This window comes from Harmonia axyridis, chromosome 2 (genome assembly GCF_914767665.1).
Source record: "Harmonia axyridis chromosome 2, icHarAxyr1.1, whole genome shotgun sequence".
In the NCBI taxonomy this organism is placed as follows: domain Eukaryota; kingdom Metazoa; phylum Arthropoda; class Insecta; order Coleoptera; family Coccinellidae; genus Harmonia; species Harmonia axyridis.
The window spans coordinates 45,998,200-46,013,664 of record NC_059502.1 but is presented as its reverse complement, the minus strand read 5'-3'; the positions used below and the strand labels follow the sequence as shown (position 1 = coordinate 46,013,664).

The 15,465-nt window shown below is 39.0% G+C and overlaps 1 pseudogene; it reads right to left on the bottom strand.

Moving 5' to 3' along the window:
- LOC123673320 overlaps positions 1-15,465 on the bottom strand; it is a 172,474-nt pseudogene that overhangs the window by 129,218 nt on the left and 27,791 nt on the right.

Here is a 15,465-nt window from a genome sequence, read left to right as displayed (position 1 = left end):
GAAATAACAAACAAATCAAATCAACAACAGAAGTCAGTCGTGCATTTGTGGTTACAGCAGCAATTGACCTTACCACGTAAAAGATTATAGCTACCTGCGTGTCATCCGAGTCCAAGAAAATCAACAATGTGGAATGGCTTACTTGGATAATTGATCATTATACAGAAAGAAGGGAATAAGAACAGTCCCTTATACCAATGTGGTTTCCATAGACACGTGTGTCAAGCTTTCGTCCCTGTGCAATACGATGAGAAGTGTTAGAATGAGAAACATTGAAGGAAATAACAAACAAATCAAATCAACAACAGAAGTCAGTCGTGCATTTGTGATTACAGCAGCAATTGACCTTACCACGTGGGAGATTATAGCTACCTGCGTGACATCCGAGTCCAAGAAAATCAACAATGTGGAATGGCTATCTTGGATAATTGATCATTATACAGAAAGAATGAAGTAAGAACAGTCCCTTATACCAATGTGGTTTCCATAGACACGTGTGTCAAGCTTTCGTCCCTGTGCAATACGATGAGAAGTGTTATAATGAGAAACATTGAAGAAAATAACAAACGAATGAAATCAACAACAGAAGTCAGTCGTGCATTTGTGGTTACAGCAGCAATTGACCTTACCACGTGGGAGATTATAGCTACCTGCGTGACATCCGAGTCCAAGAAAATCAACAATGTGGAACGGCTTACTCGGATAATTGTTCATTAAACATAAAGAAGGGAATAAGAACAGTCCCTTATACCAAAGTGGTTTCCTTAGACACGTGTGTCAAGCTTTCGTCCCTGTGCAATACGATGAAAAGTGTAAGAATGAGAAACATTGAAGGAAATAACAAACAAATGAAATCAACAACAGAAGTCAGTCGTGCATTTGTGGTTACAGCAGCAATTGACCTTACCACGTGGGAGATTACAGCTACCTGCGTGACATCCGAGTCCAAGAAAATCATCAATGTGGAATGGCTTACTTGGATAATTGATCATCATACAGAAAGAAGGGAATAAGAACAGTCCCTTATACCAATGTGGTTTCCATAGACACCTGTGTCAAGCTTTCGTCCCTGTGCAATACGATGAGAAGTGTTAGAATGAGAAACATTGAAGGAAATAAAAAACAAATGAAATCAACAACAGAAGTCAGCCGTCCAATTGTGGATACAGCAGCAATTGACCTTACCACGTGGGAGATTATAGCTACCCGCGTGTCATCCGAGTCCAAGAAAATCAACAATGTGGAATGGCTTACTTGGATAATTGATCATTATACAGAAAGAATGAAATAAGAACAGTCCCTTATACCAAAGTGGTTTCCTTAGACACGTGTGTCAAGCTTTCGTCCCTGTGCAATACGATGAAAAATGTTAGAATGAGAAACATTAAAGGAAATAACAAACAAATGAAATCAACAACAGAAGTCAGTCGTGCATTTGTGGTTACAGCAGCAATTGACCTTACCACGTAAAAGATTATAGCTACCTGCGTGTCATCCGAGTCCAAGAAAATCAACAATGTGGAATGGCTTACTTGGATAATTGATCATTATACAGAAAGAAGGGAATAAGAACAGTCCCTTATAACAATGTGGTTTCCATAGACACGCGTGTCAAGCTTTCGTCCCTGTGCAATACGATGAAAAGTGTTAGAATGAGAAACATTGAAGAAAATAACAAACGAATGAAATCAACAACAGAAGTCAGTCGTGCATTTGTGGTTACAGCAGCAATTGACCTTACCACGTGGGAGATTATAGCTACCTGCGTGACATCCGAGTCCAAGAAAATCAACAATGTGGAATGGCTTACTTGGATAATTGTTCATTAAACAAAAAAAAGGGAATAAGAACAGTCCCTTATACCAAAGTGGTTTCCTTAGACACGCGTGTCAAGCTTTCGTCCCTGTGCAATACGATGAAAAGTGTTAAAATGAGAAACATCAAAGGAAATAACAAACAAATGAAATCAACAACAGAAGTCAGTCGTGCATTTGTGGTTACAGCAGCAATTGACCTTAACACGTAAAAGATTATAGCTACCTGCGTGTCATCCGAGTCCAAGAAAATCAACAATGTGGAATGGCTTACTTGGATAATTGTTCATTAAACAAAAAGAAGGGAATAAGAACAGTCCCTTATACCAAAGTGGTTTCCTTAGACACGTGTGTCAAGCTTTCGTCCCTGTGCAATACGATGAAAAATGTTTGAATGAGAAACATTAAAGGAAATAACAAACAAATCAAATCAACAACAGAAGTCAGTCGTGCATTTGTGGTTACAGCAGCAATTGACCTTACCACGTAAAAGATTATAGCTACCTGCGTGTCATCCGAGTCCAAGAAAATCAACAATGTGGAATGGCTTACTTGGATAATTGATCATTATACAGAAAGAAGGGAATAAGAACAGTCCCTTATAACAATGTGGTTTCCATAGACACGTGTGTCAAGCTTTCGTCCCTGTGCAATACGATGAGAAGTGTTAGAATGAGAAACATTGAAAGAAATAACAAACAAATCAAATCAACAACAGAAGTCAGTCGTGCATTTGTGATTACAGCAGCAATTGACCTTACCACGTGGGAGATTATAGCTACCTGCGTGACATCCGAGTCCAAGAAAATCAACAATGTGGAATGGCTTACTTGGATAATTGATCATTATACAGAAAGAATGAAGTAAGAACAGTCCCTTATACCAATGTGGTTTCAATAGACACGTGTGTCAAGCTTTCGTCCCTGTGCAATACGATGAAAAGTGTTAGAATGAGAAACATTGAAGAAAATAACAAACAAATGAAATCAACAACAGAAGTCAGTCGTGCATTTGTGGTTACAGCAGCAATTGACCTTACCACGTGGGAGATTATAGATACCTGCGTGACATCCGAGTCCAAGAAAATCAACAATGTGGAACGGCTTACTCGGATAATTGTTCATTAAACATAAAGAAGGGAATAAGAACAGTCCCTTATACCAAAGTGGTTTCCTTAGACACGTGTGTCAAGCTTTCGTCCCTGTGCAATACGATGAAAAGTGTTAGAATGAGAAACATTGAAGGAAATAACAAACAAATGAAATCAACAACAGAAGTCAGTCGTGCATTTGTGGTTACAGCAGCAATTGACCTTACCACGTTAAAGATTATAGCTACCTGCGTGTCATGCGAGTCCAAGAAAATCAACAATGTGGAATGGCTTACTTGGATAATTGATCATTATACAGAAAGAAGGGAATAAGAACAGTCCCTTATACCAATGTGGTTTCCATAGACACGTGTGTCAAGCTTTCGTCCCTGTGCAATACGATGAGAAGTGTTAGAATGAGAAACATTGAAGGAAATAACAAACAAATCAAATCAACAACAGAAGTCAGTCGTGCATTTGTGATTACAGCAGCAATTGACCTTACCACGTGGAAGATTATAGCTACCTGCGTGACATCCGAGTCCAAGAAAATCAACAATGTGGAATGGCTATCTTGGATAATTGATCATTATACAGAAAGAATGAAGTAAGAACAGTCCCTTATACCAATGTGGTTTCCATAGACACGTGTGTCAAGCTTTCGTCCCTGTGCAATACGATGAAAAGTGTTAGAATGAGAAACATTGAAGAAAATAACAAACGAATGAAATCAACAACAGAAGTCAGTCGTGCATTTGTGGTTACAGCAGCAATTGACCTTACCACGTGGGAGATTATAGCTACCTGCGTGACATCCGAGTCCAAGAAAATAAACAATGTGGAACGGCTTACTCGGATAATTGTTCATTAAACATAAAGAAGGGAATGAGAACAGTCCCTTATACCAAAGTGGTTTCCTTAGACACGTGTGTCAAGCTTTCGTCCCTGTGCAATACGATGAAAAGTGTAAGAATGAGAAACATTGAAGGAAATAAAAAACAAATGAAATCAACAACAGAAGTCAGCCGTCCAATTGTGGATACAGCAGCAATTGACCTTACCACGTAAAAGATTATAGCTACCTGCGTGTCATCCGAGTCCAAGAAAATCAACAATGTGGAATGGCTTACTTGGATAATTGATCATTATACAGAAAGAAGGGAATAAGAACAGTCCCTTATAACAATGTGGTTTCCATAGACACGCGTGTCAAGCTTTCGTCCCTGTGCAATACGATGAAAAGTGTTAGAATGAGAAACATTGAAGAAAATAACAAACGAATGAAATCAACAACAGAAGTCAGTCGTGCATTCGTGGTTACAGCAGCAATTGACCTTACCACGTGGGAGATTATAGCTACCTGCGTGACATCCGAGTCCAAGAAAATCAACAATGTGGAATGGCTTACTTGGATAATTGTTCATTAAACAAAAAAAAGGGAATAAGAACAGTCCCTTATACCAAAGTGGTTTCCTTAGACACGCGTGTCAAGCTTTCGTCCCTGTGCAATACGATGAAAAGTGTTAAAATGAGAAACATCAAAGGAAATAACAAACAAATGAAATCAACAACAGAAGTCAGTCGTGCATTTGTGGTTACAGCAGCAATTGACCTTAACACGTAAAAGATTATAGCTACCTGCGTGTCATCCGAGTCCAAGAAAATCAACAATGTGGAACGGCTTACTTGGATAATTGTTCATTAAACAAAAAGAAGGGAATAAGAACAGTCCCTTGTACCAAAGTGGTTTCCTTAGACACGTGTGTCAAGCTTTCGTCCCTGTGCAATACGATGAAAAATGTTTGAATGAGAAACATTAAAGGAAATAACAAACAAATCAAATCAACAACAGAAGTCAGTCGTGCATTTGTGGTTACAGCAGCAATTGACCTTACCACGTAAAAGATTATAGCTACCTGCGTGTCATCCGAGTCCAAGAAAATCAACAATGTGGAATGGCTTACTTGGATAATTGATCATTATACAGAAAGAAGGGAATAAGAACAGTCCCTTATACCAATGTGGTTTCCATAGACACGTGTGTCAAGCTTTCGTCCCTGTGCAATACGATGAGAAGTGTTAGAATGAGAAACATTGAAGGAAATAACAAACAAATCAAATCAACAACAGAAGTCAGTCGTGCATTTGTGATTACAGCAGCAATTGACCTTACCACGTGGGAGATTATAGCTACCTGCGTGACATCCGAGTCCAAGAAAATCAACAATGTGGAATGGCTTACTTGGATAATTGATCATTATACAGAAAGAATGAAGTAAGAACAGTCCCTTATACCAATGTGGTTTCAATAGACACGTGTGTCAAGCTTTCGTCCCTGTGCAATACGATGAAAAGTGTTAGAATGAGAAACATTGAAGAAAATAACAAACAAATGAAATCAACAACAGAAGTCAGTCGTGCATTTGTGGTTACAGCAGCAATTGACCTTACCACGTGGGAGATTATAGATACCTGCGTGACATCCGAGTCCAAGAAAATCAACAATGTGGAACGGCTTACTCGGATAATTGTTCATTAAACATAAAGAAGGGAATAAGAACAGTCCCTTATACCAAAGTGGTTTCCTTAGACACGTGTGTCAAGCTTTCGTCCCTGTGCAATACGATGAAAAGTGTTAGAATGAGAAACATTGAAGGAAATAACAAACAAATGAAATCAACAACAGAAGTCAGTCGTGCATTTGTGGTTACAGCAGCAATTGACCTTACCACGTTAAAGATTATAGCTACCTGCGTGTCATGCGAGTCCAAGAAAATCAACAATGTGGAATGGCTTACTTGGATAATTGATCATTATACAGAAAGAAGGGAATAAGAACAGTCCCTTATACCAATGTGGTTTCCATAGACACGTGTGTCAAGCTTTCGTCCCTGTGCAATACGATGAGAAGTGTTAGAATGAGAAACATTGAAGGAAATAACAAACAAATCAAATCAACAACAGAAGTCAGTCGTGCATTTGTGATTACAGCAGCAATTGACCTTACCACGTGGAAGATTATAGCTACCTGCGTGACATCCGAGTCCAAGAAAATCAACAATGTGGAATGGCTATCTTGGATAATTGATCATTATACAGAAAGAATGAAGTAAGAACAGTCCCTTATACCAATGTGGTTTCCATAGACACGTGTGTCAAGCTTTCGTCCCTGTGCAATACGATGAAAAGTGTTAGAATGAGAAACATTGAAGAAAATAACAAACGAATGAAATCAACAACAGAAGTCAGTCGTGCATTTGTGGTTACAGCAGCAATTGACCTTACCACGTGGGAGATTATAGCTACCTGCGTGACATCCGAGTCCAAGAAAATAAACAATGTGGAACGGCTTACTCGGATAATTGTTCATTAAACATAAAGAAGGGAATAAGAACAGTCCCTTATACCAAAGTGGTTTCCTTAGACACGTGTGTCAAGCTTTCGTCCCTGTGCAATACGATGAAAAGTGTAAGAATGAGAAACATTGAAGGAAATAAAAAACAAATGAAATCAACGACAGAAGTCAGCCGTCCAATTGTGGATACAGCAGCAATTGACCTTACCACGTAAAAGATTATAGCTACCTGCGTGTCAACCGAGTCCAAGAAAATCAACAATGTGGAATGGCTTACTTGGATAATTGATCATCATACAGAAAGAAGGGAATAAGAACAGTCCCTTATACCAATGTGGTTTCCATAGACACGTGTGTCAAGCTTTCGTCCCTGTGCAATACGATGAGAAGTGTTAGAATGAGAAACATTGAAGGAAATAAAAAACAAATGAAATCAACAACAGAAGTCAGCCGTCCAATTGTGGATACAGCAGCAATTGACCTTACCACGTGGGAGATTATAGCTACCCGCGTGTCATCCGAGTCCAAGAAAATCAACAATGTGGAATGGCTTACTTGGATAATTGATCATTATACAGAAAGAATGAAATAAGAACAGTCCCTCATTACAAAGTGGTTTCCTTAGACACGTGTGTCAAGCTTTCGTCCCTGTGCAATACGATGAAAAATGTTAGAATGAGAAACATTAAAGGAAATAACAAACAAATCAAATCAACAACAGAAGTCAGTCGTGCATTTGTGGTTACAGCAGCAATTGACCTTACCACGTAAAAGATTATAGCTACCTGCGTGTCATCCGAGTCCAAGAAAATCAACAATGTGGAACGGCTTACTCGGATAATTGTTCATTAAACATAAAGAAGGGGATAAGAACAGTCCCTTATACCAAAGTGGTTTCCTTAGACACGTGTGTCAAGCTTGCGTCCCTGTGCAATACGATGAAAAGTGTAAGAATGAGAAACATTGAAGGAAATAACAAACAAATGAAATCAACAACAGAAGTCAGTCGTGCATTTGTGGTTACAGCAGCAATTGACCTTACCACGTAAAAGATTATAGCTACCTGCGTGTCATCCGAGTCCAAGAAAATCAACAATGTGGAATGGCTTACTTGGATAATTGATCATTATACAGAAAGAAGGGAATAAGAACAGTCCCTTATACCAATGTGGTTTCCATAGACACGTGTGTCAAGCTTTCGTCCCTGTGCAATACGATGAGAAGTGTTAGAATGAGAAACAATGAAGGAAATAACAAACAAATCAAATCAACAACAGAAGTCAGTCGTGCATTTGTGATTACAGCAGCAATTGACCTTACCACGTGGGAGATTATAGCTACCTGCGTGACATCCGAGTCCAAGAAAATCAACAATGTGGAATTGCTTACTTGGATAATTGTTCATTAAACAAAAAGAAGGGAATAAGAACAGTCCCTTATACCACCAAAGTGGTTTCCTTAGACACGCGTGTCAAGCTTTCGTCCCTGTGCAATACGATGAAAAGTGTTAGAATGAGAAACATTGAAGAAAATAACAAACGAATGAAATCAACAGAAGTCAGTCGTGCATTTGTGGTTACAGCAGCAATTGACCTTACCACGTGGGAGATTACAGCTACCTGCGTGACATCCGAGCCCAAGAAAATCAACAATGTGGAACGGCTTACTTGGATAATTGTTCATTAAACAAAAAGAAGGGAATAAGAACAGTCCCTTATACCAAAGTGGTTTCCTTAGACACGTGTGTCAAGCTTTCGTCCCTGTGCAATACGATGAAAAATGTTAGAATGAGAAACATTAAAGGAAATAACAAACAAATGAAATCAACAACAGAAGTCAGTCGTGCATTTGTGGTTACAGCAGCAATTGACCTTACCACGTGGGAGATTATAGCTACCTGCGTGACATCCGAGTCCAAGAAAATCAACAATGTGGAATGGCTTACTTGTATAATTGATCATTATACAGAAAGAAAGAAGTAAGAACAGTCCCTTATACCAATGTGGTTTCCATAGACACGTGTGTCAAGCTTTCGTCCCTGTGCAATACGATGAGAAGTGTTAGAATGAGAAACATTGAAGGAAATAAAAAACAAATGAAATCAACAACAGATGTCAGCCGTCCAATTGTGGATACAGCAGCAATTGACCTTACCATGTGGGAGATTATAGCTACCTGCGTGACATCCGAGTCCAAGAAAATCAACAATGTGGAACGGCTTACTCGGATAATTGTTCATTAAACATAAAGAAGGGGATAAGAACATTCCCTTATACCAAAGTGGTTTCCTTAGACACGTGTGTCAAGCTTGCGTCCCTGTGCAATACGATGAAAAGTGTAAGAATGAGAAACATTGAAGGAAATAACAAACAAATGAAATCAACAACAGAAGTCAGTCGTGCATTTGTGGTTACAGCAGCAATTGACCTTACCACGTGGGAGATTATAGCTACCTGCGTGACATCCGAGTCCAAGAAAATCAACAATGTGGAACGGCTTACTCGGATTATTGTTCATTAAACATAAAGAGGGGAATAAGAACAGTCCCTTATACCAAAGTGGTTTCCTTAGACAAGTGTGTCAAGCTTTCGTCCCTGTGCAATACGATGAAAAGTGTAAGAATGAGAAACATTGAAGGAAATAACAAACCAATGAAATCAACAACAGAAGTCAGTCGTGCATTTTTGGTTACAGCAGCAATTGACCTTACCACGTTAAAGATTATAGCTACCTGCGTGTCATCCGAGTCCAAGAAAATCAACAATGTGGAATGGCTTACTTGGATAATTGATCATCATACAGAAAGAAGGGAATAAGAACAGTCCCTTATACCAATGTGGTTTCCATAGACACCTGTGTCAAGCTTTCGTCCCTGTGCAATACGATGAGAAGTGTTAGAATGAGAAACATTGAAGGAAATAAAAAACAAATGAAATCAACAACAGAAGTCAGCCGTCCAATTGTGGATACAGCAGCAATTGACCTTACCACGTGGGAGATTATAGCTACCCGCGTGTCATCCGAGTCCAAGAAAATCAACAATGTGGAATGGCTTACTTGGATAATTGATCATTATACAGAAAGAAGGGAATAAGAACAGTCCCTTATAACAATGTGGTTTCCATAGACACGCGTGTCAAGCTTTCGTCCCTGTGCAATACGATGAAAAGTGTTAGAATGAGAAACATTGAAGAAAATAACAAACGAATGAAATCAACAACAGAAGTCAGTCGTGCATTCGTGGTTACAGCAGCAATTGACCTTACCACGTGGGAGATTATAGCTACCTGCGTGACATCCGAGTCCAAGAAAATCATCAATGTGGAATGGCTTACTTGGATAATTGATCATTATACAGAAAGAATGAAGTAAGAACAGTCCCTTATACCAATGTGGTTTCCATAGACACGTGTGTCAAGCTTTCGTCCCTGTGCAATACGATGAAAAGTGTTAGAATGAGAAACATCGAAGAAAATAACAAACAAATGAAATCAACAACAGAAGTCAGTCGTGCATTTGTGGTTACAGCAGCAATTGACCTTACCACGTGGGAGATTATAGATACCTGCGTGACATCCGAGTCCAAGAAAATCAACAATGTGGAACGGCTTACTCGGATAATTGTTCATTAAACATGAAGAAGGGAATAAGAACAGTCCCTTATACCAAAGTGGTTTCCTTAGACACGTGTGTCAAGCTTTCGTCCCTGTGCAATACGATGAAAAGTGTTAGAATGAGAAATATTGAAGGAAATAACAAACAAATGAAATCAACAACAGAAGTCAGTCGTGCATTTGTGGTTACAGCAGCAATTGACCTTACCACGTTAAAGATTATAGCTACCTGCGTGTCATGCGAGTCCAAGAAAATCAACAATGTGGAATGGCTTACTTGGATAATTGATCATTATACAGAAAGAAGGGAATAAGAACAGTCCCTTATACCAATGTGGTTTCCATAGACACGTGTGTCAAGCTTTCGTCCCTGTGCAATACGATGAGAAGTGTTAGAATGAGAAACATTGAAGGAAATAACAAACAAATCAAATCAACAACAGAAGTCAGTCGTGCATTTGTGATTACAGCAGCAATTGACCTTACCACGTGGGAGATTATAGCTACCTGCGTGACATCCGAGTCCAAGAAAATCAACAATGTGGAATGGCTATCTTGGATAATTGATCATTATACAGAAAGAATGAAGTAAGAACAGTCCCTTATACCAATGTGGTTTCCATAGACACGTGTGTCAAGCTTTCGTCCCTGTGCAATACGATGAAAAGTGTTAGAATGAGAAACATTGAAGAAAATAACAAACGAATGAAATCAACAACAGAAGTCAGCCGTCCAATTGTGGATACAGCAGCAATTGACCTTACCACGTGGGAGATTATAGCTACCCGCGTGTCATCCGAGTCCAAGAAAATCAACAATGTGGAATGGCTTACTTGGATAATTGATCATTATACAGAAAGAATGAAATAAGAACAGTCCCTTATTACAAAGTGGTTTCCTTAGACACGTGTGTCAAGCTTTCGTCCCTGTGCAATACGATGAAAAATGTTAGAATGAGAAACATTAAAGGAAATAACAAACAAATGAAATCAACAACAGAAGTCAGTCGTGCATTTGTGGTTACAGCAGCAATTGACCTTACCACGTAAAAGATTATAGCTACCTGCGTGTCATCCGAGTCCAAGAAAATCAACAATGTGGAATGGCTTACTTGGATAATTGATCATTATACAGAAAGAAGGGAATAAGAACAGTCCCTTATACCAATGTGGTTTCCATAGACACGTGTGTCAAGCTTTCGTCCCTGTGCAATACGATGAGAAGTGTTAGAATGAGAAACAATGAAGGAAATAACAAACAAATCAAATCAACAACAGAAGTCAGTCGTGCATTTGTGATTACAGCAGCAATTGACCTTACCACGTGGGAGATTATAGCTACCTGCGTGACATCCGAGTCCAAGAAAATCAACAATGTGGAATTGCTTACTTGGATAATTGTTCATTAAACAAAAAGAAGGGAATAAGAACAGTCCCTTATACCACCAAAGTGGTTTCCTTAGACACGCGTGTCAAGCTTTCGTCCCTGTGCAATACGATGAAAAGTGTTAGAATGAGAAACATTGAAGAAAATAACAAACGAATGAAATCAACAGAAGTCAGTCGTGCATTTGTGGTTACAGCAGCAATTGACCTTACCACGTGGGAGATTACAGCTACCTGCGTGACATCCGAGCCCAAGAAAATCAACAATGTGGAACGGCTTACTTGGATAATTGTTCATTAAACAAAAAGAAGGGAATAAGAACAGTCCCTTATACCAAAGTGGTTTCCTTAGACACGTGTGTCAAGCTTTCGTCCCTGTGCAATATGATGAAAAATGTTAGAATGAGAAACATTAAAGGAAATAACAAACAAATGAAATCAACAACAGAAGTCAGTCGTGCATTTGTGGTTACAGCAGCAATTGACCTTACCACGTGGGAGATTATAGCTACCTGCGTGACATCCGAGTCCAAGAAAATCAACAATGTGGAATGGCTTACTTGGATAATTGATCATTATACAGAAAGAAAGAAGTAAGAACAGTCCCTTATACCAATGTGGTTTCCATAGACACGTGTGTCAAGCTTTCGTCCCTGTGCAATACGATGAAAAATGTTAGAATGAGAAACATTGAAGGAAATAAAAAACAAATGAAATCAACAACAGATGTCAGCCGTCCAATTGTGGATAAAACAATTGACCTTACCACGTGGGAGATTATAGCTACCTGCGTGACATCCGAGTCCAAGAAAATCAACAATGTGGAACGGCTTACTCGGATAATTGTTCATTAAACATAAAGAAGGGGATAAGAACAGTCCCTTATACCAAAGTGGTTTCCTTAGACACGTGTGTCAAGCTTGCGTCCCTGTGCAATACGATGAAAAGTGTAAGAATGAGAAACATTGAAGGAAATAACAAACAAATGAAATCAACAACAGAAGTCAGTCGTGCATTTGTGGTTACAGCAGCAATTGACCTTACCACGTTAAAGATTCAAGCTACCTGCGTGTCAACCGAGTCCAAGAAAATCAACAATGTGGAATGGCTTACTTGGATAATTGATCATTATACAGAAAGAAAGAAGTAAGAACAGTCCCTTATACCAATGTGGTTTCAATAGACACGTGTGTCAAGCTTTCGTCCCTGTGCAATACGATGAAAAGTGTTAGAATGAGAAACATCGAAGGAAATAACAAACAAATCAAATCAACAACAGAAGTCAGTCGTGCATTTGTGATTACAGCAGCAATTGACCTCACCACGTGGGAGATTATAGCTACCTGCGTGACATCCGAGTCCAAGAAAATCAACAATGTGGAATTGCTTACTTGGATAATTGTTCATTAAACAAAAAGAAGGGAATAAGAACAGTCCCTTATACCAAAGTGGTTTCCTTAGACACGCGTGTCAAGCTTGCGTCCCTGTGCAATACGATGAAAAGTGTAAGAATGAGAAACATTGAAGGAAATAACAAACAAATGAAATCAACAACAGAAGTCAGTCGTGCATTTGTGGTTACAGCAGCAATTGACCTTACCACGTTAAAGATTCAAGCTACCTGCGTGTCAACCGAGTCCAAGAAAATCAACAATGTGAAATGGCTTACTTGGATAATTGATCATTATACAGAAAGAAAGAAGTGAGAACAGTCCCTTATACCAATGTGGTTTCCATAGACACGTGTGTCAAGCTTTCGTCCCTGTGCAATACGATGAAAAGTGTTATAATGAGAAACATTGAAGAAAATAACAAACGAATGAAATCAACAACAGAAGTCAGTCGTGCATTTGTGGTTACAGCAGCAATTGACCTTACCACGTGGGAGATTATAGCTACCTGCGTGACATCCGAGTCCAAGAAAATCAACAATGTTGAACGGCTTACTCGGATTATTGTTCATTAAACATAAAGAAGGGAATAAGAACAGTCCCTTATACCAAAGTGGTTTCCTTAGACAAGTGTGTCAAGCTTTCGTCCCTGTGCAATACGATGAAAAGTGTTATAATGAGAAACATTGAAGAAAATAACAAACGAATGAAATCAACAACAGAAGTCAGTCGTGCATTTGTGGTTACAGCAGCAATTGACCTTACCACGTGGGAGATTATAGCTACCTGCGTGACATCCGAGTCCAAGAAAATCAACAATGTGGAACGGCTTACTCGGATTATTGTTCATTAAACATAAAGAAGGGAATAAGAACAGTCCCTTATACCAAAGTGGTTTCCTTAGACAAGTGTGTCAAGCTTTCGTCCCTGTGCAATACGATGAAAAGTGTAAGAATGAGAAACATTGAAGGAAATAACAAACCAATGAAATCAACAACAGAAGTCAGTCGTGCATTTTTGGTTACAGCAGCAATTGACCTTACCACGTTAAAGATTATAGCTACCTGCGTGTCATCCGAGTCCAAGAAAATCAACAATGTGGAATGGCTTACTTGGATAATTGATCATCATACAGAAAGAAGGGAATAAGAACAGTCCCTTATACCAATGTGGTTTCCATAGACACCTGTGTCAAGCTTTCGTCCCTGTGCAATACGATGAGAAGTGTTAGAATGAGAAACATTGAAGGAAATAAAAAACAAATGAAATCAACAACAGAAGTCAGTCGTGCATTTTTGGTTACAGCAGCAATTGACCTTACCACGTTAAAGATTATAGCTACCTGCGTGTCATCCGAGTCCAAGAAAATCAACAATGTGGAATGGCTTACTTGGATAATTGATCATCATACAGAAAGAAGGGAATAAGAACAGTCCCTTATACCAATGTGGTTTCCATAGACACCTGTGTCAAGCTTTCGTCCCTGTGCAATACGATGAAAAGTGTAAGAATGAGAAACATTGAAGGAAATAACAAACCAATGAAATCAACAACAGAAGTCAGTCGTGCATTTTTGGTTACAGCAGCAATTGACCTTACCACGTGGAAGATTATAGCTACCCGCGTGTCATCCGAGTCCAAGAAAATCAACAATGTGGAATGGCTTACTTGGATAATTGATCATTATACAGAAAGAATGAAATAAGAACAGTCCCTTATACCAAAGTGGTTTCCTTAGACACGTGTGTCAAGCTTTCGTCCCTGTGCAATACGATGAAAAATGTTAGAATGAGAAACATTAAAGGAAATAACAAACAAATGAAATCAACAACAGAAGTCAGTCGTGCTATTGTGGTTACAGCAGCAATTGACCTTACCACGTAAAAGATTATAGCTACCTGCGTGTCATCCGAGTCCAAGAAAATCAACAATGTGGAATGGCTTACTTGGATAATTGATCATTATACAGAAAGAAGGGAATAAGAACAGTCCCTTATAACAATGTGGTTTCCATAGACACGCGTGTCAAGCTTTCGTCCCTGTGCAATACGATGAAAAGTGTTAGAATGAGAAACATTGAAGAAAATAACAAACGAATGAAATCAACAACAGAAGTCAGTCGTGCATTCGTGGTTACAGCAGCAATTGACCTTACCACGTGGGAGATTATAGCTACCTGCGTGACATCCGAGTCCAAGAAAATCAACAATGTGGAATGGCTTACTTGGATAATTGTTCATTAAACAAAAAAAAGGGAATAAGAACAGTCCCTTATACCAAAGTGGTTTCCTTAGACACGCGTGTCAAGCTTTCGTCCCTGTGCAATACGATGAAAAGTGTTAAAATGAGAAACATTAAAGGAAATAACAAACAAATGAAATCAACAACAGAAGTCAGTCGTGCATTTGTGGTTACAGCAGCAATTGACCTTAACACGTAAAAGATTATAGCTACCTGCGTGTCATCCGAGTCCAAGAAAATCAACAATGTGGAATGGCTTACTTGGATAATTGATCATCATACAGAAAGAAGGGAATAAGAACAGTCCCTTATACCAATGTGGTTTCCATAGACACCTGTGTCAAGCTTTCGTCCCTGTGCAATACGATGAGAAGTGTTAGAATGAGAAACATTGAAGGAAATAAAAAACAAATGAAATCAACAACAGAAGTCAGCCGTCCAATTGTGGATACAGCAGCAATTGACCTTACCACGTGGGAGATTATAGCTACCCGCGTGTCATCCGAGTCCAAGAAAATCAACAATGTGGAATGGCTTACTTGGATAATTGATCATTATACAGAAAGAAGGGAATA